Source organism: Micromys minutus, assembly GCF_963924665.1.
Source record: "Micromys minutus genome assembly, chromosome: 27".
Taxonomy (NCBI): Eukaryota; Metazoa; Chordata; class Mammalia; order Rodentia; family Muridae; genus Micromys; species Micromys minutus.
Window position 1 is genome coordinate 30,849,394 of NC_137962.1, and position 27,243 is coordinate 30,876,636.

The window sequence follows — 27,243 nt, forward strand, 5'->3', positions numbered from 1 at the left end:
AAAAGTAGTTCTGGGTCCACAGGCTGTGGAGGTCTTAGCCCAGGGTCACCATCACTATCTACCTTAGGGAAGTCAGCATTTCTCAAAAAGATCCTGAATGCTCTGCTTTCAAAGCTTCTGTTCATTTAACCCCATAGGCAAAAGGCGTTCATGGTTCTATCCCCATCTTAATGACCTAGAGCATCCGTGATTGCTTTTCTTCTGTGTGCACACTCAGGGCAGGGAGATGGTGGAAACTTTGCTCTGTCCCGTCCTTCTAAAAGTCACAATGTGGACAGTGGGCAGTAAAGAGGACAGAAGCTGCACATATAAGATCCAGGGCCACATGCCTTCTTGTTGGAACCTGTCCTCTAGTGGTGTCTTAACCTGGTGGCTGACAGTTTAAGTAAGGTGGGAAGGACTCCTGGCATCCACAGCCAACTGTGGCTGGCCACTATGCAGGGTCATCTGGAGTCACTCTGGCTGGCACCTCCTAGATTCTCTGTGGACCGCAGTTCACCTGTTAAGACTTTAGGAGCCCTCTGCCCAGTGTTCACTCTCCAGTGTCCCCGGAAAAACTGTTAGGCACTGTCTGGGGTGCCAGCCTTGGGGGCTTTGGGGTGACCAGCTGAAGGGACAGCTCAGTGTCCCCGAATGAGGAGCAGACTCCTTTTGTCATGGTGCCCAATTACGTGAGATTGCTTTTCCTGCTCCTACTTAAAGTTCCCACGTGGATGGGAAGATTGTTAGCTCAGCATTCTTCCGGGACGGTAGCAATGGTTTCTGTCACTTCTGCTCCAGGGTTTTAAATTAAGCCGGCTAGGATAAGGGCGTCTGCTCATTTATCCAGCCCGGGCTCTTCCTGGGACCCGAGCCTCCTAATGAGCGCTGGAGCTGACTTGGCAATTTCTTCCTACCTGTGGCTTAAAAATGATCGTACGCTGTTTCACTCTGCCCATAGACTCTGGCCTGCAGCCAGGACGCTGCAGGTGCTGGCTGCTGTTGTCCACGCAAAGATCTGTCACAGTCTTAGCCTCAGTACCTGAGAATGTGGTCTTACTGGAAACTGGCACAGCTAAGGATCTTGGGATGAGGTCACTCTGGATTAGGAGGCCCTAAATCTAACACTTAGTGAGGGGCGTGGAGCTTAGGAAGAGGCCATGTGGAGATAGAAATCCACCAAACAGGGTTGTCCCGGAGCTGTCGAAAATGCCATAGCTCTCCTCACATCTCCACCCCAGTTTTCCGGCCTCCACACTAGGAGAGTGAGCTTCTGCAACCTAATTCACTCAGCCGATGTCACTGGGTCGCTGTGGCCCCAGGACTCGAAGCCAGACTGACTCTTCTCTTGAGGGTACATATTGATTCATGGCAGGGACACAGCCCATCAACACACTTTGGGGGCTCCTCCTTCCAGCCTCTGCCTCCTGCTATGCTTACCAACTTTCTGGCCACTTGGAGGAAGGGCAGGCTAGTGGACCAAACAAGAGGTCTTCAGCCAATGCCAGGAAGCCTGGGAGTACTGGCCAGGCTGGGCGTCACATATGTTCCTCCACACAATTGATGACTTGGCAAGTGTTAATCACACCCTCATTTGCTCAAATGGCTGTAATTTTGGACATTTTACCCATTTAGATCATTCCACTTAAAATACCAGGGCTTCTATTTTTTTTTTTTTTACCGGGGTGGGGGATGTGTTTTGGAGAAGAGTTCACGGACATGACATGCCTTGAAAATGACTTCCAAGAGTCCAATCCTTCCAGAAGTTCCTTATGGTTTAAGCCAGCAGGCACGACATTCAGGGCACAATGAGCCGTTTGTGATTGTAATTACAGTATGCCTTGTTTTGTTATTCACTGGAAAAATGAAAACCCTGAAAAATATAAAGTGACTAGATAAGAAATCTGATGTGTCCACCTCTGGTCTTTCCCTTCTGTTATCTTTTAAAACAAGTGTTCCCGCATACCTCTTCCTCCTCCTTCTCTTTCCAGTGTCTCTGGTTCCCACCTCAGGAGTGTTCACCCTGTGTATAGGTGGCCAGTGCTTTTCTGCCCATCCTTGTGTGAATGCTGTTTAACTATCTCTAACAGGTGGCTGACTGTTTCAAGGTCTCCAAAGACATGGGTCTGGCTTGACGTGGTTTGACACAGTATAAACAACTTCAGCGTAGCCCCTTTTCCATTGGACAGTAGAGCAGTGGTTCTCAACCTTCCTGAAGCAGCAGTTCCTCAGGTTGTGGAGGCCCCCAACCGTACAATTATTTTGTTGGCACATGCCTGCCACTTTGTGTAAGTATCCGATGGTCTTAGGTGACCCCTGTGAAAGTCATTTGACTCCCTCTCCCCACAAGGGGTCTTGACCACATGTAGAAAACCACTGTGTTCAAGTGTCTCTTAGAACCGACCTGTAAGGTCTCTGTGGGTAGGGTCGTGGCTGTCACTATAGATCCTGGTGAAATGCAGGTTATAATGGGGCAGAGCTGGTGACCGAGGGGGTAAGAGTCCATCAGAGTGGGGAGGTGTGGCAGCAGGCAGGCACTGCCCCCAGAGCAGGAAGCTGAGCTCTAACGTCCTCAACTGTTAGCATAAGCAGAGAACAAACTAGAAAGGGCACAAAGATTTAAACTCTCAGAGCCCACCTCCAGTGTGACGTGTTTCTTCAAGGCCACACCTCCTAAACTTCCCCAGACACCACCACCAATTGTGGACCAAGTGTTTAGATGCTTGAACCAATGGTGTGTGTGTGTGTGGGGGGGGGGAAGGGCATTTCTCACCCAGATCAACTTAAGGTGGCTTCTTTCTGGATGATTCTCTCAGTTAGTGGGTGTGAAGCCCTGTTCTGCCTTTTCCTGTTGAGGGGATGATACTCCTCCCCTGTCTGTCTGAAACCCAGTAACCTGCTCTGCAGGTCTGATGCTGCACTGTGCTGTCCCTGGGACAAACCCATTTTGGTCGTGATAGACTCTAGAAATGAAAAGACGACCTTAAATAGTTACGTATATTTGTGGCTATTTAGTGTGCTATACTCTCAGTTTTTCATTATCGCCCAAGGTCTTTCAAAGCGCCCCTCATGCCTTTTGCATGGTTAACATCTTTTTGTCTCTGGCTTATCTTAAAATTGTCTTTTTAATCTTTGGTGTTAGAATATTGCCCCTCACATACTCTGCCTTGGTTTTATACTTAGTGATCTCGGTTTCAGCTTGTTGAATTTCTTGCATCTCTGTGTTAACATTTTTCTGCAAAATTTGGAGAACCTTGGTTATCAACTGTGGGTCGGTCAATGCCTCTCTCTGCTTTCTCTGGAGTTCTGGGGTGCATTAAACCCCCGAATTCTGTTTCACAGAACTCTCCAGCTCTGCTATTATTATTATCATTAATTGTTATCACCATTATCATTATGATTCAGTGTTTCTCTCTTTGTACTTTCTGATGAACTGGACTCAAGTTCATGATTCTTTTCCTTGGCCTCCTCCGAACTCCAGAGAGGTTGTCTGGAATAGTCCTCCTTCGTTACCATGGCTACCAGCTCTAGAGTTCCCACTTGTCCTCATTTCTATTGTCCTGTCCCTGAGATGGTTTCCTCCATTGAACTACGAACACCTTATTTTTATTCCTTGCCTACATCAGACATTAGTTTTGAACGTATTTGTGGTGTCGCTTCGACATCATCTGCCGTGTCCAATATTTGAGTCTAGCTGGTGTCAGCTTATGTCGACGTTCTTTTCTCTGGATTATGGTCAGAACTTCTCGTTTCTTTGCAAACCTGCCTTCTCCATTAAGAACCAGACTTCGCAGGAAAGATGCTCCAGTACCTCTAGAGCTGCTTTTGCTCCTCTGAAGATTTTCTTTACTGTAACATTTCGTTGGTTTTGAGGCTCCTTGTAGGTACTCCTCCCCCATCTTGGCCTCTTAAGTTTGATTTTAGGATCAACCAAGGCTGGAGGCAGAGATGGACATTACTTAGGATCTGTGGCTTCTTTACGCCTAGAGCTTTCCCCACGGTCCCTCAGTTGTGGGCTCAGACATGCTTCAGCTGGCCACTTCCTGTGGCTTAGTGCTTGACCTGGGGGATGTCTTCAGCCACAATCAACAGAGATTCACAGGGCTGGCCAAGCAGGGCTTATCAGAGAGGGTTTTTCTGGCCTTACCAGACTCCTGACTGACAGCCCACTGGCATCTCCAGTGTGTGCATGTGCATGTGCGTGTATGTGTGTGTGTGTGTGTGTGCATGTATGTGGTACAGCTGTGGCCATGGGCAGGACAGCATGCCGTCCACTGCTTGCTTCTCTTGGGGTTCTTATGCTACCACAGCCCCCCTTCCACTCTGTATCCCTGGATGCTCCCCACCTTGGACTCCAGAGTCTTTGTATTTCCAACCCGAAAGGCTGTTCCCCCATTTCCTGCAGACAGAGCCAGGGGTGGAGAGGTCTGAGAAACCACAGGCCTGAACTTAACGCTTCCCAGCCAGAGTTGGTTGAGGTTCACCCCCCCCCCCCCGAACGTCTGTGTACTGGATACTTTCCGGAGTCTTTAGTGATGTCGGATTGACTTCCCAGTTTTGATGGCTGTGATCTGTGGGCAGAGCCCTGGGGCCAGCTTGTCTTTTGCTGTCATTTCATATTGCTTCAGTCTGGGCATCACATTTGGCTTGTGGTGGGGCAGGTTCTATGTCAGCAACTTCTTTCTAAGCATTCTTCTTTCTTTTGCTGCATAGATATTTTTATTTTTTATTTTATTATTATTATTATTTTGATTCTGGTTTATTCATGACTGGAGCCACTCTAGGGTGGAAGGGCTGACACCTACCACAGTCTTGCCAGTGTGTGGCTGTAAACCTCTGAGAACTGGCTACTCCAATAAGGTGGGTAGTTCAGCCCTGCGGTGCCATGGGTCAGTAGGAGAAGATAGTTTGCCCTGAGTTTCGTTGAACTCATTTTTGAGTTGAGCCTTTTAAGCACATTTCCCACCACATTATCTAAGACGATGCTGAGGCAGCTGATTCTAAGATCACTAGATCCTGCAGTGGCATCCACTTAACACCAGGAGCCCTGGGCTTTTAGTTGAGTAAAGGCCAAACAATCAGAAGTCTGGACGGACAGCTCATTTATCAAGCTGAGACAAACGTGTCTCTGGCGCTTGGAGTGGGGGATGCGCGGTGAAAGGTTAGGGATGTGAAGAGCCAGATTCGTCTCAGCGGCGTGTGAAGATGCCTCAGAGCAGATGCTTCCATTTCCGCTCAGCACAGTGGGCGGGCGGTGGGGGGGGGGTGTTGTGATTTTCAGTGCTAATTACTCCATTTAGGAGTCTTGCCTGGGAGACACTGTCTTGCAGGGGTCAAAGCTGCCCTTTGCAGGAAATCTTCTCTGACTGTCTGTAAGAGCACAGAAAATGTCCCTGATGAGGCAAGGACGGTAAATTAACAGATAACAGATCCCTTTCCAATAAACTCCAGCGAGTCCTATGCATTTTAATTAGCCCTCCTCCAGCGTAAGGCTGGGGGAGGGGTAAGGCGATGAGTGGCGCCCCCTGGCGGTACCTGGAATAATGCCGGCGACACTCCCTCTTGCTGTGATCCTAAGGCCAAGGGTCAGCATGATATCAAGGGTGCTGATGGCACACTGGACAGGAACATTCCCCCTGGAGCACGTGCATCCACGAGAGAAGCATCATAGTCAAGGTGCTTGGCTTGGTTCTTGAGTCACCGCAGCTAAAGGAAATGAATTACTTTGTCCAGGAAAGTGGAAAACTCAGATGGGGTGAGGTGACATACTGGCATCCTCACATCTTCTGGTGGGGGGTAGTTGCTGTTTCTGAGGATGAACCCAAACTCTGCAGGCACTGCTGTGTGGGGGATGGGCTTGGGGGGGGGGACACAGCTTGTTTCTGCACTGCTCAGCCATGTGGAGTCTGGGGTTTCTGCAGGTCTGAAAAGGACTAAGAAGGTGTGTGCCCTCAGTATCTTCTTCCTCTGAGGCCCTGGTTTTCTGATACATGAATGGCCATTCCAATCTTTCCTTGACCCAGCCATTAAGCAAGGGTCTATCCCTGACAGGAATCTCACCTAGGTTTATTTGGAGCTTTGTTGTAGTGGTTGTCATTTACATGGAAAAGCTGGGACACCTCACCCAGGAACAGAAGAAGTTCCAGACACCATTACATAGCAGAAGCCCATCCCCCATTCTCTTTCCCCCCACCCCCCAGCTGGCCAGGGCCCAGGGCAACTATGGTGAGTGGTTGAGGCCCAGGGAGAGAAATTATAAGCTCCAACGCCCACCTCTTGCTGCTGAGATGGCAACCAAATCCTTTCCGTTTCTTTGGTTTTTCTGTTTAAAGAGAAAGCGTACATTAATTAGGAGTTTCACTGGATAGTGAATAAATGTCAAACAGCTGTTAGAAGCATGCGGAAGACAGACTGCTCTTGTAAGGAAAATAAATTTATTTCTCATTATCAGGCTTTAAAAATAGCCCAGGAAAATGAACGTAATGTGTGAGGTGTGTCTCTGAGGCTTTCCAGGAAGCCTAGCCAGCTGCACCCCAGACTGAAGGGCCAGGCCGTACCCCTTGTGATGGCAGGGTCCCCTCATGATTCTCCAGCGTATACCTTTCTCTGTTAGCATCAGGAATTTGGCTTCCTCCAAACAGGGAGCTCAAATGAGGAGAGACATCTAGACACTCATTACTCAAGCCTTGGGAGCTGCTGTGTGTGAGCCTCAGCACAGCCTTCGGTCCTGCCGGAGAGGTTGTGAGAACCCAACAGGAAGGGATAGGGAGGTCTCTGTGAGGATACACCACAACTGTGAGACTGGACCTGAATACTGTGGACATCTCCGCTTAGGTGATTCTGGGAGACATTGCTCTTCTGTGATCTAGGCACTGGCTGTCATGGAGGAGTTGATTCCCTCCTAAGCATCTAGAATGGTATTGAGTTCCTGCTTTCCTTGGAGGTATAGGGATGTAGCTTCAAAGACCGGGGTATTGACTTGGTAGAAGACAGAAGAGGCCAAGTCCCTTGTGAGTGGATACCTCTGGGCACACATGGGGCCTGAGGAGTCACCCTCACCTTAGCATCCACAGTGGATCCTCTGTGGCTAACCACAGAGGGCACTTAGGGACGGGGAGACCTGTGGAGAGGACGGTGCAGTGAGAGGCATAGTGTCTAGTCCCAACCTTCTCTGTGGAGTTGGAGGAGGTTCTACATGATCGCATGTTCCCACTGGGCATTGCAGAAGCCATCCAGTGGATACACCTGTCTCTCCATGGGTGAATAGCTCTTTGTGTTTGAGATGCCTTTCCTAGAACTTCATGGAGCCCTCCAAAGAGACTGTGGAGGATTTATGGGCTACTGACGGTCGTTCAACATTTGTCTCCACAGCTCATCCTCAATTGGTCCCAGGCAGCATCTCAGTGAGGACCCAACTCAACCCCAGCTCCTGCCTACTCCCTGTTTGCATAAGCAACTGCAGCTAAGTCCCCAAAGGCTAGTCTCACTCTTGTTACTGGAACTCTTTCCCTAGTGAGGTGTAAACTTAGCACCTATCCACTTGTTACAAGGCTTTGATGACAAGCCATGTGTAAGTCAACCTGAGGATTGAGTGAGTTTATTGGGTTTACTTATAGACCATGGATGACGGGTTACTTACAGAGGTATAGATGACCCCTCAAACACTGAACCACTAAACAATCTCTCTCCAGTCTAGATGACAACTTTTCCATAGAGCACAGGTGGGGTCCTCCCTTTTAGTTAACTTTCTGCATTTATGGTGGTTTTAACAAGAATGGCCCATAGGCTCATAGATTTGAGGGGAAGGAGGAGGAGGAGAGGGAGAAAGGGAAGGGGGAAGGGGAGGGAGAGAGGGGGAGGGGGATGGGAAGGGGAAGGGGAGGGAGAAGGGGAGGATGAAGGGGGAGGGGGAGGAGGAAAGGGAGGGAGAGGGGGAGGGAAAGAGGTAAGGGGGGAGGAAGGGAGGGAGAGAGAGGGGGAGAGGGAAGGGGGAGGAGGAGGCAGAAGGGAGAGGGGGAAGGGAGAGGGAGAAGGAGAGGGGGAGAGGGAAGGGAGAAGGGGGAGGGAGAGGGGGATGGAGGAAGAGAAAGAGAGAACCAAAAGGGGAATAATTTGGGGGTGGAACTATTTGAAAGGATTATAAGGATTATGGGGTGTGGCCTTGTTGGAGCAAGTGTGTCTCAGGGGTTGGCTTGGAAGTTTCAGAAGCCCAGGCAAGGTCCAGATATTCTCTCTGGACATGGATCAAGATGTACAACTCTCAGCTACTTGCCCAGCAGCACATCTGCCTGTGTGCCACCATGCTCTTCGCCATGATGGTTATGGACTAACTGACCTTTGAAACTGTAACCAAACCCCTAATTAAATGCTTTCGCTCACAAGAGTTGCCTCGGTTATGGTGTCTCTTCACAGGACTAGAAAAGTGGCTAAGATAACACTCTGTATTCTAGCACATCCTAAGACCGAGACCAGCTACAGTCATGGTGGAATTTACATATAGGAGGCTGGGAGGCAGGAGGGAATCACGAGTGAGGCTCATAGGACCCTTCCACCTCTCTCTTCTCTGAGGAAATGGTATTAGTCAACAGGTCCAGTCTTGAGAGTCTTTTGGGAGTCACCAGACTACTAGCTAGTATGTCTGGGGGATATCAACTCCTCCATGGCTGTGCTGGGAGGGTTATGGTTAGCTGGGACACCTTCCTTGTGTTGCCCCTCATTGTGCAGAGTGCACTCACGATGCCACATATTACTTGTATAAACAGATGATGTGATCACTCCAAGGTATGGTTTAAGGGAAGGTTGTTATTGTAGACATGAGGGATAGAATAGCTGGAGGCATCTGGAAGAGGACCAGAGCAGAGAGAGAAAGTAATAGACTGAGCATGGCTAGCAGATTGGGCTTGGCTATGAAAGGAGAGAGAGGGGGAAAGAGGGAGGGGAGGGAGAAGGGAGAGGATGAAGGGGGAGGAAGAGGGGAAGGGGGAAGGAGGGGGAGAGAGGGGAGGATAAAGGGGAAGGGGGAGGAGGAAGAGAGGGGCAGGGGAAAGGGAAAGGGGAAGGAGGAGGAGGAGGAGAGGGAGAGGGGGAAGGGGAGGCAGAGAGGGGGAGGGGGATGGGAAAGGGAAGGGGAGGGAGAAGGGGGAGGATGAAGGGGGAGGGGGAGGAGGAAAGGGAGGGAGAGGGGAAGGGAAAGAGGTAAGGGGGAGAGGGAAGGGGGAGGAGGAGGGAGAAGGGAGAGGGGGAAGGGAGAAGGAGAAGGAGAGGAGGAGAGGGAAGGGAGAAGGGGAAGGGGGAGGGAGAGGGGGATGGAGGAAGAGAAAGAGAGAACCAAAAGGGGAATAATAGATACTAAGGTATGGGCAAAAGAGGGAGCACAGCTGAGGGAGCACCGCTGAAATATCAGGATTATAAAGACAATGAGAAGTTTCCGGGAGGGAAGCCCATGAGTTTAGAGTAAGGGATAGGATGAGAAGATCCAGGATGCCAGCGTGGATTCTGAAGTGTGGGACTTGTACTTGGGATACTGAAGGATCCTGGAGGCTAGCATGCACTTTAGTATGCTAACAGGCAGCACAGATAGCATTGGCCCCTTGGGGAACCTGCTTCACAAGTCCTTGGAAATGCTGCTTTTTCACCCTCCTAATTGCTAAAGTTTGGACGTGACATTACCAAGCTGGGGTGGTGACCCCAGGGGCTCCTACCCAGTATGCCCTTTGGTGTACACCAAGCAGCCTTGTCCCCCTGATGTGCCAACTCTGCCCTCAGCCAACAGTCCAAGGGCTGTGCCCATTCCCTTCCCGCCTAAGGTTGGAGCCTCAGAGATGACGTTTGGATGCATTAAGGTAAATGAGATGTGTAGTTGATATGGTTCCTCTATTCCATCTTGCTCCTTGGGAACATCCAACTAAAAGCCTCCCAAGGTTGTTTCACCTCAACTAGTCTCTCCATTATTTATGGACCTCAGCCAGTGGGCTCTCAATGAAGCACCTACTTTTAGGTGTTTGCAGGAGAGTGGGATCTTCTCATTCTTTCTCCATGGGGTAAACCTTGCAGGCTTGTATTGTCAGTGGTGGAGGATGACGGGGGTCTCTGGGTCCCTGATGACATGGCTGAGGAGGCCGGCAGAGCTGGGATTTGGAACAGGATTTCTTTCTTGTGGATGAGGTGTGGCCCAGCAAGGGCATTACTTACCTAGAAGTGGACCATGGTCAGCCAAGAAGTCACTGAGGCCCCCAAGACTGGGTTGTTGCCGCCTCTGGAAAGGAATGCGAAGTTTGCTCAGAAATTGACCCTGGTGAGAGGCAGACCTGGGAGTTTGTGCAGAGACACAGGTCAGCCACAAGGGGTCCCAGGTTGCCTCAGCAGCAATACTTCAGCAGTTCCAGCCACATCACCTGGGAGTCGCTCCCACCAAGATGACCTCCCAGACGCATGCAACCTGGGGAGTTCTTGCTCAGACACGCGTGAACACACAATGCCAGAGGTGAATCGACGGGAATTTGGTAAATCATCAGTGGGACATTTTGAATGAGGGCACAGAATGAATGGGTTCAACAAAGGATCAGAGCTCATTTGGCCTTTGATTGGGGATGGAAGTAACGGGCTCAGAGCCCACACATGAACTGAAAACTATGAACAAAGAGTGGAGCACATAAAAACCCAGTCCTGTTAGGAGAAAGAGGAGCTGATCGGGGTGAGAAGGGCTTCCCATGTCAGACTGTGTTCAGGACCCCACAAGGAAAACAGCAAAGGTCTTAAAGTACACTAGACATGAAACACGCCAGCAGGAAGTCGCAGGAACAATAGCACTGACTTGGAGTGGTGTGCCTCAGTGGCTAGTGGGGCGCATCCGTAGCGCTGAATTTCATAACTGACAGAAAAAGAAGCAGAAGAGAAAACCACTGACTGCATGTGTGAAGAATTAACCTCCCGGATTGAGGAAGCAATCCTAATTCAGAAAGCAATGTCATCATAGGAGCGAGGGTAAATCACACACACAAACACACACAAACCACAAATAGTGGAATCCGGCAAGGCAGGCCCCAGAAGAAACGGAAACATTTTTGAAAAGGTTGTTTCTTTTTGGTGTTGTCAGGGACTAGCTTTGGAGCGGGGAGGGGGGACAAGCGTGGTAGGACAGGAGCGCAGGATACAAATGGCAAAGGGGTTTATATCCAACAGAGTTAAAAATAGATGTTTTAAAATCATCTATTTTAAAACTAAAGTAAAACGAAAATGGAAACAACGTTGTGTACGTTAAAATAGAATGTATTAAAAAAAATCCACAAAACCTTGAGAAGTGTCTGAGAACCTGTTGATGTCAAGATCAGGTTTCTGAATACTTATGTGTGTGAAATAGGAGCTGGTGTCTTGCGTGGACGCCTGTGTCTGCGTTTATAAATCCAAATGTACCATCAGACCATCTGCTGTGCCTGCGTGGTCGTGTGTTCGCCAGCAGAGGGCACTGTGCCGTTTGCAATTTACTCATGAGAAGTTCCCAGCTTCAACCCAGGCCTACCCCTGGCAGCATCTGGAGACACAGGATTACAAACGAGACTCATTTGTACAAAAATATCAGGTGAAGCTGCAATGTCCTGTGCAGTGTGGTGACATTTGCATAACATTTAAAAAAACATGCAAACATAGCAAGTTTTCAGGTCCAGACATGAAGTGAAATCCATTTACGTTTGTGGCTGCTGCTGGTGGTGGTGATTGTGTGTGTGTATGTGTGTGTGTGTGTGTGTGTGTGTGTGTACGCGCGCGAGCGCACACACGTGTGCATGGTGTATGCATGTGTTGTATCTGTATGTGTGTGGTATATGAATGTATTGTATGTGTGTGTCTGTTGGTGTTGTGGTATATGTGTGTGTGTGAGTATGTCTGTGTGTGTGTATGTGTGTGTGTGTGTGTGTGTGTGTGTGTCTGTGTGTCTGTGTATACTTTTAAGTTTACTGGGTCCCTTGATCCTCCATGGAGTCCTCACAATCCCTGACTTGGTCCTCAATGGCAGCCAGTATAAAAATAAGTTTGGTGAGCAAACTGTAAGGTTCACAGATTTGCCACAGAAGAACACCAGGAGACACGACAGGAGCTATGGTGGTTCCTGCCCAAGATTTCTTTCCAGCAGATCTCCATGGCTGCCTGCCTCCACAAGATTCTCAAGGTGCGGGGCTCCACCAAGCTGGCACCCTAACCTCCAGGCCCAACTCCAGTGGTGCTCAGCCACCACCTGTGATTTCCAGAGGTGCAGAGCTTTCTCTTAGATGTAGAGTCACTCCCCAGATGGGACCTTTCATGCCACTGAGCTGATGTGGGGCAGGTAAAGGGGAGTCTTGAGATTCAGGCGAGGGTGGGGTTGCTTGTTTCCTTTGGTTTTGGAGAAGAGCAGGTTCTGCTTCTGCCTTGGAGATGCCTTTCTATGGTGTAGCATGTGAATGCTGTGCCGTGTGGAGAGAAGAGTGGGAATTCCCTCGAAGCTCCCATTCTGCAGCCTTGCACCAACACTGGCAGCAGGGACCATCCAGACCTCGGGGACCAAGAACATGTAATTGCCATGTGTTGGTCTTGGATGCTGTCTCAGCCCTTGACTGATACTCCCAGTTCGAGCCACTAACTTGCCTTTATTCATGGTCAGGTACCTGGGCCCCATAGCAGTGTGTGCAGCCCTCTTATGATCCCACGGGCCATTGCTTCTGTGTAATGAAGTTGTTGAATTCATTAGGATATAACAGTCATTCTGTCTCCATCATGAACTGTGTGTGTGTGTGTGTGTGTGTGTGTGTGTAGAGGGCAGTCATGTGTGCAGGGAACTAAATAGTCCAGGTTGACCTCCAACTTCTCAAGTTTCCGAGGATGATTCTGATCCTTCTGCATCCACATCTGGAATGCTGGGATTACAGGCTTGTCCCACTCACTAGGATTCACCGTCAACTTCTTCAAGCCCAGAGTGTGGGTGGGTGGGTGGAAACCATTTTGAGATAAACATTTGTAATGGTTTTCTAGCCGGAACCTTCTGGAAGACCACACAGAGTGAGGCTGCACTCTGGGTTCGTTATTGCTGCATCCCATCCAGACACCCCTCACACGTACACCTCGGCACTCTTGATATATTTCCCGTTGCTTTCATGTTGCTTATTACTGGGGTGTGACTCACAATGCTGCAGAGAGGGCCATCTGTTCCTTCCCAGGCGGCCACACCAATCCTGTCTGTAGTGGGTGGCACTACAGGTCCCCACTATAACCTGGAGAATCTTGTGCGACCCTCTCTTTTTCTCCCAACATGTTTTAAAGGGCTTGAACCACCTTGTCTTTTTCTCCAGGAGGATGGGTTCCTGGCAAGTCCTGGCCTTTTAGGCCTTCGGCAGTAGGTGATGGAAAAGTCAGACCTGCCACATGTTGCTCTCTGGATTCATAAGCAACGTGCCTTCCACCCTCTACCAATCTTGAGGTCCATTTCCCACCACCCATCTTTTATCCACCTGTCTATCCATCTGCCCACCCACACATCCATCCACTTGTCCATCTGTTCATCTGTCTACCCACCTAGCCATTGTCCATGATCTACCCACATATCTACCTACCAAATCTTCCCGCTTGTCTATGAGTTATCCATCTCACAATGGCCTAGGTTAGAGTGTGGAGCAAGCCGTCTCTATAGTGAGGAGTAAGGCACTTGCTTCTGGTTTTTATTTCATTTCTATTTAGTGGGTTTGCATGACAGGTTTTCCTGTTTGGTGGGCGTGTTTGAGGATGGGTTGCACTGTGGCCCTGGTCAAGTCAGCTCTAGGCTGGATCTTAGGAAGTAGGTTTCCTGCCATGGGAATGTGAAACGTAAGAGCAGAAGCCAGGTCAAGCTGTCCAGACATCCCTGTGGAAGGCTCTGCTCTTGGCAGGCATGGGAACATGGTTCCTGAGGCAAACATTCTAGAAGTTTTCTGGAAGTGATAAGTGGCCCACAGATGTGTTAGGAGGAAGGGACAGTGTGGTATGGCAACTCTGCAGGCTGCTCTCCTTGACCCATGTTGAAACTGTCTCGACCCTGCAGTGAGTGTGCCTGTGTATTCTTGACCCAACACGTGGGCTTTATCCATGGTCAGGATCATGCTTTGGGCAGCACCAGCCCTTTCAGTAGTGTTGGGGAAAAGGTGTTGGCCTGGGGAGAGGGCCAATGAGAATGAGACTTCTACACCATCATGAGACCTTGATACCCTTGTGTTTCTCATGGTACACGGACCTACATTTTCCCTCAGTCCCTCTCAGCGGAGCCTCTTGCTGGTGCTCCTCTCCTTGTTACAACCAATCTCTGAAGAGGAAAATTAAATACCAAGAGTGGAGTAACAGGGTTCTCTCAACATGGAGTGGCTTGGCCCTGACCACACCTTTTATCAAACCTCCCTGCGGGGCTCTACCCCACTTTCCAGGAGGTTAGAATAGAGTCTGGACAGAATCCAGTGAGTCCTACAGGGCAGAAGAGATGATCGATTACTTCCTTTCATTTTTGGTGTACACAGTACTTGTATGTGGCTTGGGGTACATTTGACTCCTGTAGTCTCTAGAGTGTGTGCACTTTAAGTGTTCGGTGTATTCACCACCCAAGCCTTTATCATTTCTCTATGTTGACTACTTCTTTCCTTTCTTCCTTCCTTCATTCTTTTGTTCCTTCCTTCGTTCTTTCCTTCCTTTCTTCATTTCCTTAATAGAAGAGTTTATTTGGGTTCATGGTCTCAGAGGGATGAGTCCATCATGGAAGGGACACATGGCTACAAGCTTAGTGTCCAGAGGAAGAAACCGAGAAATCACAGCTACTAAGTTCTTCCTGTAGGGAACACATTTTAGAAACAAGATAGAGCTGCATTTGGTGGCACATTCCCAACACTCAGGAGGCTGAGGCAGGGGGATGAGATTCAAGGCACGACTGGGCTATAGAGGAAGAGTCTCTAAAAGAGGCAGACATTAAAAAGGGGGAGGGGCATAGGGTTCTGTGCTGTGCGTGGCCAGACTGCCCTGTGTTGTGTGCTGTGCCACACGATCAGGTGGGCTGGACACTGACACCCTTGGGTGAGACAAAACTGAGTGGGCTGTCAGAGCATGGGGGTTGGGCAGGAAAAGTAGACAGCCGTATGGGCCAGGGAGTAGGCAGACACCATCTTTGAACTGTGAGGTCCTAAGAGACAGGTGACATTCCAGGCTGGGTTGGGGTAGGTTGGCACACCCAAACCTGCAAACTGGCCCTCACAGGCTTGCCTGGCTTGGGTTACCAAGGAGACTGACAAGGCAACGGAAAGATCTACCAGTATTTATGCTTCCTGGGACTCTGTGTGGGTGCTCACCGGTGCAGCACTGCCTCAAGGCCCGGCTTACGCAGAGGCCACAAGCCAACTTTTCTTTAGGCTCCTTACAGTTTTCAGTGTGTATTTTTACTATTACCAAAGACCGGTACCTCTAAGGAACAACAGGTCAGGGTTCTGGGTAGCATAACCCCAATGCTGGCCCCCATACAGCATCCCTGGCATGGTTCCCTTAGTAATAAATGGTCCATGGGTGTAGGAGGCTGGCTCAGGGATTTGGGCTCTGACACTTGTGCCTGTGCCGCTGCAAAGCTCTGATTTTCTGTGCATTTACCTGACAAGTGGGTCAGGTCCTTGTCTACAGGGTCCCCTCCTTACCTAGCACCAGCCCACACCCTCTTACCTTCACCCAGATCCCTGTTGGTGGCTGAAGCTGTGGAGGTGAGTCAGAATGTTCCCTGCACGGTCACACACCTCATCTCATCTAGCTGAGAATCGGCTCAATTTGAGCAAAGCCATTGGCGAGGAATTCATATTTTCCCCATAAAGCATGGACCCTGGCAGATGTCAATACGGCTGGGATTGAGGTGCCATTCAGATGTCTGGATGGCTTAGATGAAAATGTCCAATGAGAAAAACATTGGGGCTTAGCAGAGATGGCCTGAGCAATTCCAAAACAATTTATCTTAGAAATTAATTCCTAGGAAAAGTTACCCAAGGGGCTGGGGCTTAAAGTTTTGTTTTTCCATTTATTAAAACTCTGAAGCCTTGTTTTTTTTTTTTTTTTTGTGTCTGAGCCTCAGATTGGTTCATCCTGCTCTAGCTTAGAGTTGGAAGCCCCCCACCTAGGACTCTACCTAGGGCTGCCTCTAGACTTGAGGCTGACATTATCCTATGTCACCTTTGCCTTTGACTCAAGCCCTGTCACCTTTGGTGGTTAACAGAGATGAGTCCCATTTCCTCCTGGCTCCCACTGTAAAAACAAGGACTGTCCTTCATGTCCTTGCTAAGCTCTGTTCCTTGTAGGATGAGTCTAGGTCCTGGGGTTACTCCATCCACAGTCCCCACCCAGAGGCCTGTTGGTGTGCTTGGCCCTTGAGATCACTGTAGACAGACCCATTGCTCTTGACCCTCTTTCTATATCTGAGCTGGCTGTCTAGGGGATGTTGGTCCTGGAGACAGGTCATCACTAAAGAGCTGTGTGGTCCCTGGCGATGCCTCAAGCTTCTCTATGCTTTCTGCGTGTTAACTGCCGAATGGGATGCCAGCATCAGGGCTGGCTGGCACAGCTGCTGCAGATCAGCTGTGGTGGGGTGTGAATTAAACTGCTCAGCTGGAAAGAAACTCGGGGCTGATGGTATCACACCCACAGACAGCCAGATGCAGTCCTGTCGCAGGCACGGGCTGCTCTATGGTAGTTCTAGATTGAAAGCTGACTCGGGTGAGGTCCTGGGTGTGGGGACATACATCATACCTGAGTCCACCCTTAGATGGGAAGGAGAACAGTGATTTTTCTGAGCCTGACTGCTGCTTCATCCACAGAGACACCTGATGGCGGGTATCCAGGGAGTCTGGAACTCTTTGCTCTGTGTCTTCTCCCTGGGTGTCCCCTGCCCTGGGTCTTCCCTCCTTAGGTCTCCCCAGTGGCCCTGGATCTTCTATTCTTGGTTTTCCCCCACTCTGAGTTTTCCCTGCCACAGATCTCCCTCTCCCTGGGTCTCTCCTGGGCTTCCTCTGCCTTGGCTGGCTCTCCCTACCCAGACGTCTGCAGGCACAGCTGTGAGTTACAGAGAAAACTCACTCTTGCCCCAATTGTGTAGCTATGAACTGCTCTAGTTAGGAACCGAGTTTCTTCATAAAGAAGAAAATGGAAAAAAAGTAACTTTTGAACCACGAGAGAGTCAAATGAATTCTCAGCAGGTAATAAATGGAGCCACTTGGAAGCAGGGAGAGAACTTGTCCTGTCTCCCATCCACCAACAGCCCCACACCTTCGCTCAGTACCACATCTGAGGGATGTTAGGATGGGAGGTCATCCTCATTGAGAATGGGGTGTCATGTTGGGTGTAGTGCTTGGGAGGAAGAGAATGGGAAGGGGGGAAGGGGAGGAAGAGGGGAAGGGGAAAGGAAAGGAGAACTGCTTAACATTAGGCAGCCCCCCACTCCCCTGGATACCAGGAAGACTAGACCTCATTGCTATCTGGCTGGGAACATGCCACTGAAGCCTAAGGTGGCTGTAGAAGGTCAGGAGGGTAAGGATGGAAGGTGGGAATTTCCAGCCAGGCCAGCAGTGTTATCTGTCCTATTTTGGGGACAGTTTGTGAGTGCCCTGAGCTGCCCTAAGTTTCATGGCCAAGACCCCTGAGGCATCTCTGATTGAGCCAGGCACAGAGGCCTCAGAATAGAGGAAGAGCCCTAAGCATGGCTGGGTATACTCAGAAATGGTACTGGGGCACCTAGGCACAGGAGGCAAAACTCTGAGTCGAAGTAAGCTGAGCCCCAAGATCAACCCGATCTCTACAGAGGCCCCTAGATTTGATGTCCACATTGAGTGATGAGGATGGTGACGTAGGCCTGTGCATGCTGAAGCCCTGTGACTCAGAGAGGAGGACCTGAGAGCAGAGGATGGAATGCCGTGTGTTAAGCCCTGCTCCTGGCTAGTATTCTGCTCCCTTACTCTTGCACACCGGCTCAGGGATTAAGCCCTGTGGCCAAGCCCTTCGAAGCTAGACTGCCCTGTCGCTGAGGAATTCAAGGTATCTTGAGTGTCTAGAGAGAGGTTAAGACTCACTGCTACCTTTCCTTGCCTCCAATATGGGACTAGGTACCCGGGAGGATCCCCACCAGTTTCCTCAAAACCTGGCTTCCATAGTTGATGTGGATGTAATTCTCACTTTAGTATGTTACCCTATGACCAGTGACAGGCAGCAGGAAGGGGATGATCTACACTAGGTTCTTAGTCTCAACAGCTTCTTACCTGATCTGCACTAAACATGGCTATATAGCTCAGTGAAAATAAATGCCTTAATATCTTTTCTGGTGTGATAAAAGCACCCAGACAAAGACAAAGTAGAGGAGAAAGGTTGCTTTTTTTTTTTGCCTACAGTTCCAGGCTATAGTCTTCGGTGGTTTGAATGAGAATGGCCTCCATAGACTCATATATTTGAGTGTTGGTTCCCTGTTGGTGGAACTGTTTAGGAAGGATTAGGAGGCATGGCTTTGTTGGGGGAAGGTGCGTCACTGAGGGTGGTCTTTGAGGTTTCAAAGCCCACACCATTCCCAATGTTTCTCTCATTCTCTCTTTACCTCTATCTCTGCCTTGTGTGTAAATGTTCAGCTCTAGCACCATGCCCACGTGCCTGCAATGGTCGGTCTGCAGGAACGGAGCTTGTGGGGGCTTTCCTAAGATCTTCCCACACAGGAACACTGGTCTCTGGTCTTTCGGTCTTTGCTACTTTGTGATTTCTTCTTTTCCCCTTCCTCTCCATTCCCAGTTTCACTCATTATCACTGAATAGGAGAGAAAGAAGTATAGAAGGGAGAGAAAGAGGTAGAGATCCTTGTATCTAATTCCTTTCTTCTTGTTTCTTCTTTGAGCATGACTACTAACAAACCACAGTTAGCCACCGAGAATAACCACCAACCACCAACCCATCTCTTGGGTCCCTAGCATTTATATTCCCTCTGAAAAGTTCCCAGAATCCCAAATGTCACACAATTGCAGAAACTATCTGCAGCTGGCAAAAGCATGTCTCTGCTAGAGCACGAGGCAAATCCTAGTCAGCTGCTGCAGACAGTCCCAAGCTGCCCATATTCCTATACCTGGGATTGAAACAAAAGCATATTCTTATAACATTTCTGTGTTTTCTGTGTTCAACAGTCCAGAATTCTCACTATACACCATGACTTTAGGAGCCAGCTATAAGTCTGGGAAACACATGCCCAGCTTTTCAGTGGAGTGCTGGTAGACACACGGATGTTCTTCACAACCAGATGTTCTTCACAACCAGATGCTAGCTCTGAACATTACACTTGGTCTCTACTGAGGGGCCTCCCCTCAGGCATCAGTCTTGAAGTGGGGGACAGAGCATGGGCTGGCAATGCCATCTACAGTATATTACTTTATTGGGATTCTATCCAGCAAGCACTGTAGAACTCAAAATCTCCTCTCTCTCTCTGTCTTCTTCTAACTATTGGAATGCCACACAAAAAGCAAAATTAATAGGTTGAAGCTTCAATTAATTTCTTTAGACAACTGAAAAAATTCAAACAAGGGAAATATATATATATATATATATATATATATATATATATATATATCAAACCAATCAAACAAAAAACACCCCTCCCCCCAAAAAAATCAATACTATTTTTATACTTGTAGCAAGGTGATATTCATTGTGTAAGATTAACTGGAACATTGGCTTCCTGCTAAAAATTATAATATATATTAAATATTACATATATATGTATGTATGTATGTATCAGGAAATCCAACATCTTCCCCATTTTAAAGTTCATGGTGGTGGCCCCATATGCCCGGACAATGTGTCACCATCATTACTGTCACTCCAGGAGACTTTGCCGTTCAAAAACTCAAACTGTCCCCACATCCCTATGACTGCCAAGCTGCTGCCTGACTATCTGAATTTGATACTTGGTTTTATATGGGTTCTGGGGACCTGTACTTGGTCTCTATGCGTGAGCAGCAAGCACCTTACTGAGTCAGTCATAGCCTCAACCCCTCCTTCCTTTTACAGACAGACCATGAGGTGGTGGTAGGCCTAACATTCATCTGCAGGTGAGCACTTGGGTTGCTAATGTTTGGCTCTTGTGGCCATTTTGTTTCTTTTTAGTGAATGCCCAGAATGGGAATTACTGAGTCACATGGTTGTCTATTTTTAGCTCTCCGAGAGCCACCATGCTGTTTCCACAGCCGCTGTGCCATTTGTCACTCCTCCAACAGAGCCAGGGTTTTAATTTCTCCACAGCCTCACCAGATTTTGCTGTGTTCTGGCTTATTTATTTTCTTAGAACAACAGCAGCATCCCAACAGATGGGTGGGGCAAATGCTGCCTCACCATGGTTAGTCTGCATGTTGCCTGCATGTGCTTTGTGGTTATTGATGTATTTTCTTTGGGGGAATTATTGCTTGGGTGTGATGATTTTATATGCTTGGCCCATAGAGTGGCACTATTAGGAGGTGTGGCCATGTTGAAGTAGGTGTGGACTTGTTGGGGGAAGTATGTCATGGTGGGAGTGGGCTTTAAGACCCTTATCCTAGCTCCCTGGAAGGTAGTCTTCTCTTGTTTACCTTTGGGACAGGATGTAGAACTCTCAGCTCCTCCTGCACCATGCCTGCCTGGATGCTGTCATGCTCCTGTCTTGATGATAACGGACTTGACCTGTAAGCCAGTCCCAATTAAACATTGTCCTTATAAGAGTTGCCTTAGTCATGGAGTCTTTTCACAGCAGTAAAACCCTAACAATGACATTGGGTCTGCCAAAGTCTTCTTGGGCCTCTGTACTAAAACTCTACAGATAGGCGGAAGCTACCGATCCTCATTTTTCTCATGGCTCCAGAGACTGATCTCTGAGGTCAGGCACCAGTACACCAATGCTGCTTACCCGTAGATGGTTGCCTTCACAGAGTCTTCATGTGGCTGAGGGAAAGGGAGGGCAAACTTTGGGCATCTCTTCCAAGAACATGGGCCCCATCTTGCGAGCCTGGCTCTTGTGAGCTTTCTCACCCGGGCCACCTTCCAAAGGCCTTTCTCCAAATATTGTCCCATGGGGGCGGTGGCATGGGAGTTTGAGTCTGCAGCAAGGTCTCTGCCCATGTCTGAATCTGGATGTTGGTCATTCTAAACTGTGGCATTCTGGGTGTGCTCAGGGCATGACTCCCAGGGGACATGCACACAACTTAACACTTTATCTTTCAACTTGTTGGCAGTGCTCTTTGATGCACAAAAAGATTTTAAACTTCAGCAAAGTCTAATGCAACTACTTTTTCTTTTTCTTTTGGACTTTTGGTGTTCCAACCAAGAAACCATGGCCTGTTCCATGGTCACAGAGCCATCTTTCCTGTTTACTCTGAGTTTTGAACTTGGGACCCTTTGAGTTTGGATCATTGGTCACTCTGGATTAATTTTGCTATGTGAGAAGAATTTTAAGGCATTTCATCCCAGAAGTGTAGCCAGAGCAAGGCTGTGGCCACCTTTAGCTGAGACCCAGGGAACATGCTGCTCTTTATGAGTTCAGTGTGCAGGAAGCCAGACTCTTGTGAGAGTGGTTGTTTTCCTTAATGCCAGGGGCCTTGCAGACACAAATGCCTGATATTGTTATTCCAACTCTGTCTGCTCCAGGTGGCCATTTACCTCAGAGCATAGCTGGAGCCAGGTGGGGCCTAGCCTTTCCCCAGGATGTTTAGTGCAGGAGGAGACTCAGCAGCTCTGACATGAGCAAGTCCCGGAAGTGATTGTTGTCACTGGAGACCAGTGTTATAGTTGCTTTCAGCCAGGGCTTGAGGAACACAGGCCACTGTGCCAGACTGACATCTCATTGGCAGAAAGCCATTGCACAGATGGCTGGTTCCCAGGGCCAGTCAAGTGGGTTTAATGCCCCCCTCCCCATTTTTCTCTCTTCTAGGAATCTGATCCCAGATTCCAGCTCAGGCATTGATGCAAATGATTGATTGCTTGATCAATCCATCATCCATCTACCTATCCATCCATCATCCATCTACCTATCCATCAATCATTCATCCATCATCTATCCATCCATTCATCCATTATCCACCTATCAATCTATGCATCTATCATCCATTCATCATCTATCTGTCCATCCATCATCCATCTGTCCATCCATCCATCCATCTATCCATCCATCCATCCATCATCCAACCATCCATCATCTACCTACCTAGCTATTCATCATCCATCATTCATCCATCATCTATCTATCATCTATCTATACATCCATTCATTCATCATCCATCCATCCATCCATCCATCCATCCATCCATCCATCCATCCATAGAGCCTACATGCAGATGTCTGGATGCTGAGAAAAAAAAGACTCCTCTTCTCCTATTCTTGCCACAGAAAATGGTCAGAGAGACTGAATCTGTAGCCAGGCATGGTGGTTTACTAGTCACAGGATTTGACAGGGTGAGGCAGGAGGATTGTTATGAGTTCCAGGTCAGCTGGGAACACATTTGTGGCTGTCACTTAGTTTTGAGACAGTCTCGCTGTGTTCCTCAAGCTGCTTCTAAACTCTTTGTTTGAGCTACCCTCTACTATAGTCTTCCATGAGAGTGAATTTGTAAACAGGTTTTCGACAGCTGGATCCTCCCATATGAGGAAGCCGGCAGTTCTGCCAGGGACTGACACAGAACCTGAGCTCAGAGGGGCTTTCATGGTAAATCCTTGTACCTGGCTTGAGGGCATGGTCACTGGGAGCTGGCCTCAGGCTGACCATGGAGCTATATGAGGAGAGAAATTGAAGCTGCCCTGTAGGGAGGAAACTGGGTTATATGAAGCCCCCAGCATGGCCCCAGGTCTCAGGTCTTCAGTTATTAGATGGGATGTGAGGATAGGACTCAGAGGCTGGGGCTCTGACTCTGTGGATGGAATGATGCTGTCCTGTTGCTGGGTATGCTCAACCGAGGCATGACCAGGAAATTCCCTCCTTCTCTACGGTCTCTACCTCTAGGTGCTGTTTCCCAGGTGAGGATCACTACCCTTGTTCTATCCAGAGAGAGAAGGCAGACAGACCCTCAGGGAGACAGCTGGCTTATATGAGGCACTGGGTCTGTTTGTTTGTTTGTTTGCTTTTGTAGTTCCCTAGCTTCCCTAGTCTTGAACTCTTGCATCCTATTACCTCCCCCAGCAGCTTGGTGCCTGAGAAATAAAGCAGGAAGCCCATCATTTCTTGGACTGGGGTGTGTGTTTGGGGGAGGGGCAAGGCTGGCTGGATGTTTTCTCTTGGGCAGATTTTCTCTAGCCTCTTGGTGTCCACTACCATAGGGACAGCAGCTGCTCTTGTCTCTAGTTGGCAGCCCTGTCTTTAAGGTTTTTCTGCTTCAGTGAGGAAAGCAGTTGATGTGTTACTGAGCCCAACGCACCACCTCTCGAACAGGCCATTCTTCTACGGCTGCCTAGTAACTCTTGACCTTTCTTCTTCTGTCAGGGTACTTGACTTTACAGGCAGGTCTAGGTATTTGGACTGTGGGCTGTCTCCCAGCGGACCACATTCAATATGGGCGATGGGAAATTTGCTATCCCCTTCTCCAGCTTCTTGTACAGCAACTTCCTCTGCCGGCCAGAGAAACATGACCATCATGGGAACCAGAGAAAGAAACCAGGAAGGATGGGAGAATTAGTCCTGGTCACGATCCCTCCAGAGACAGTACCGGCCTCGGCTCCCTGTCATAGGCTGAACTCTTACAACTGAAACCTACAAGTGGGATTCCTCACTGTCCATTAATGACCAGAACTTTAGGGCTCAAAGAGTGTAGCCCATCTCATGTAGGTCACCCCTGTAACAGTCATGTGAGAGTTTGAAATTAGATTACTTACTCTGAGCCTTGAGATTTTTTTAATGCAATCCCTTTTGTTTGTATTTGATGAGGATTAACACACCCAGGAATTCTAGTGACTTTCGCTTACCCCACTGAGAAGCAAGGGGCTTAACAGGGTCTCTCTCCACAGCCACACCTCCACACAGCATCACAGTTCTTTAGAGGGACATTGATACCTATTCAGCTACCTGACCTAGACGGTCAGGGCTCAGATGAGATGGGAGTCTTGGGTTGTCTCAGTCAGGGGACAGGGTCCTAAAAGCCCACCTCAAAAGATATCACTGGGCCTGGTTCTGAACAAAGTCTCCTTGTTAAACCACTTACAGGCAACAGTAGCCCTGTTCTCCTTTGTGGACCTGATTGTGGCAGAGTGCTCTCTTTTTCAGTGTTGTTTTTCTTAAATCAATGATGGAATGACTCCATCAGAATAACAGACACCTCTCCAGATGGAGCCTAAACTCAGTCAAACAGAAAGTGGGATGTGACTATTCAGAATCATGATGGCAGGCAGGGGGAAGACACCCTAACCCTCTATCCTAGCACAGCTGAGAACGCCCTATGGGAGGGTAGGAAGGAAGGATGGGAGAGAACGGCACACTTAACACAACTTGACAATACTGTGGGGGTCCCTGGGACTGCTGGCATACTCTGCAGCACCCCTACTTCCCAGACAGCTGCTCATACAGCGTGGGCACACAGTCATCCCACTCTGCCTGGTAACACGTGCCCATCACCGGAGCTCCCAGGTCATACTTCTTGCGGAAGGCCTCCACCTTGAACTGGCCACGATTGTCTGCAGACCTGTTGCTGAGGATGGGATTGTCACAGTTCAGCTGCTATTTCTGCTCATACACCGGCCAGACGTAGCGGTGGAGACCTGTGCCTCTGGGAGACCCAGAGACCATGAAATTCGAGAGAACACTGCTACTGCTAATGCCATTGCCCTTTATGTTGACCACTAGGAAATGGTGCCTCTCCCTGAATTTGGGGTCCTTCCTGATGGAAGCATCTGGGTCTGTGAGGACCAGAGTGTAGATTTTCCCTGGGTCAAGGCCATCCTATGAGATGTTGCTGGGCCTATTCTTAACCTGGGTGGGTGTCAGCACTTTCCCCAGCTTGTCCACTGTCACCTCACTGTAGTTGACCCTTAGGGCAGGCTGGGGTGGCTGGTCCACACCCACCCAATGGCTGATGTTGGCGGCCATGGCGATGGGGAGATCGAAGATACGCGAAGATGTTTTGTTTGAGACAGGATCTTTAACTTGATATATAGTTGAAGATCAACTTGAACTTCTGATCTTCTGGCTTCCAACTCCTGAGTGCTGGGATCACAGCAAGTGTCGTTCTGCCTTGCCACAGTGTACTGTTTGAACCCAGGGCATTGTGTTCATTAGTTAGGCAGGCATTCTTCCAGCGGAGTCATACCTCCTGTCCATGTTTGCTTGAGACAGGGTCTTGTCAGCCCAAGCTGAACTCAAACTCAAGATCCTTTCCCCTTACGTGTGGAAGCCCCACATCTGGCTTCTCTGGACACTTTTAACGGGTGGGTCTGTATCAGGCAGGCAGAGTTCCCTAAGATCATGCAGCAATAGAAGGTGGGCAGTCTTGCTTGTCTGCGTAGTCTGTGCAGTTCAGCAGGGTCAGCCACGCAGACTGCATTGTGTCACAGGGAGATGGGTGTCACTGGGAGCAGCTGGATCGGGTGATCTGATAGACCACGGGAAGAGTGGGAAGACACTGAGACCTGGAAGCTGCCGAGGGCAGTTGTGAGAATATCCTGCTTCTGCTGTGGGACAGTCCATCCTGGATTCCGACGGATGTAGAGATGGTGGAGAATCATCAGAGCTCAGTGCGGTTTGCTCTTGGTTTCAACGGCCTCATCCCTTAGTTGTCAGGTGACCACAGTCTAGACTGAAGGTGTGGCCAGTAAAATGTGAGGTGACAGATGGGACCAGAACCTCGAAGATGTCAGGGTGAAGCCTTTATCCTCTTGGGGACTGATTAATAGATGGGTACCTTCTGGAAAAGCAGTTTTCTCTACTGACTCTATTTGGAAGGCTGTTTTCATGTTCTCATGAGGTGTAATGTGTGGGGCGCATGCTTGGGCAGAGAGCAGGGAGAAAGAACACCAACATGGCCTACCAGACCTCAAGTTCGTGAGGAAAAGCAGATGGACCTTTATCCTATTGTGTCCGAGAAGAGTGTTTGCTGAATGCTGATGGAAGCCGAGAGTCATCAGGGAATGGCCTGTGGCTTTGGAGGAGGTCACCTCCCAGGTCAAGGTCTTGTTCAAGGATCCTGAGGCCTGTGCATCCTTGGGCAGATTAGAATCCTTGCGAGTCTTTGTGGAGTTTGCATGGACTGGAAGAAGACAGTGGGGAAAGCCATTAGGCTCTGTGCCTTTGTCCCAGCATGGAAGCTTCCAGATTCAGTAGGAATGCCTGAAGTTTCTGCTTAGGGAAGGCCGGGTGGCAGGGCTCAACTCCCACACTACCCCTTTGAACGCAGCCCTTGGACCCGTAGGGCCTGTCTGTCCTCACCAGCAGAGACTGCATTCTTCTAAACGAAAAAGCAGCAATTCTCAGAGGAGAGTCTCGCTGGTAAGACCTATTAATTTCTCACGTTTGTCATTTGTGTGAGATCCTCAGGAACTGAGTGGCTCTGCAGCCCTCCTCTGCCCCTCCCTCTCCCGCCGTGCTCCAGGTGGTGATCCTGGCTGGTGACTTAGGTGTTACAGTTGCGGCCCTGCAGGTGGCGCCGAACCACTGCCTTTCTCTCAGGCCTCTTCCTGACCCCGAGTTCTCAGGCTTTTGATTTTCCTCTTACACAAGGATTCACAGAAACCGCTGTTGATTTAGGGATCTGGGAAGCCTAACTTAAAATTAAGTAAATGCACAAGCTCGGGAGTCATTGTCTTTCAAATACGAGCTGTTCTCTGTGACAAGCGGCTTGGTGGCATCTGGAGTTTAGTTGCTGCTCGGTGATCATTTTTTTTTTTTTTTTAAACATGTTTCATCTTATTTCATAAGAGCTGTGTCCCTCATGTCCCTGGCCTTGGCTGGGGACGATGGGCTGGGAAACTGGCAGCGGCTGGAGCTTTCTCTAGATTGTCTCTATTGTGTTGCTGTGCCTGGACGTGCGACCTGGAGCTCGAGGGCACGTGCGTTGTGTGCCTTTTGGGAGCTGAGTTCATGGAATATGCTGGAAGCCCTGCTGTTTGTAGAGCCTCATGTACTAAGATGCAGGTAAGATGATTGTGCAGGGTCCTGGCTGTGCATATGGCTGGGGACGGACATGGGGTCTCTGTGTGGTAGAAGTGTGTTCTCATGCCATGCCTCCCCAGGTTTGCACTGGTCATGGGGGAAAACACTTGTCTTTGGCTTGGTGCCAAGCTTTCT

The 27,243-nt window shown here is 49.1% G+C and overlaps 1 pseudogene across 1 annotated transcript; it reads right to left on the reverse strand.

The window, feature by feature from the left end:
• Positions 1-24,504: 24,504 nt before the first annotated feature.
• Positions 24,505-25,050, reverse strand: LOC308438364 (phosphatidylethanolamine-binding protein 1-like; annotated as a pseudogene). The gene has a single exon. The product of its transcript is annotated as a phosphatidylethanolamine-binding protein 1-like (transcript).
• Positions 25,051-27,243: the final 2,193 nt, after the last annotated feature.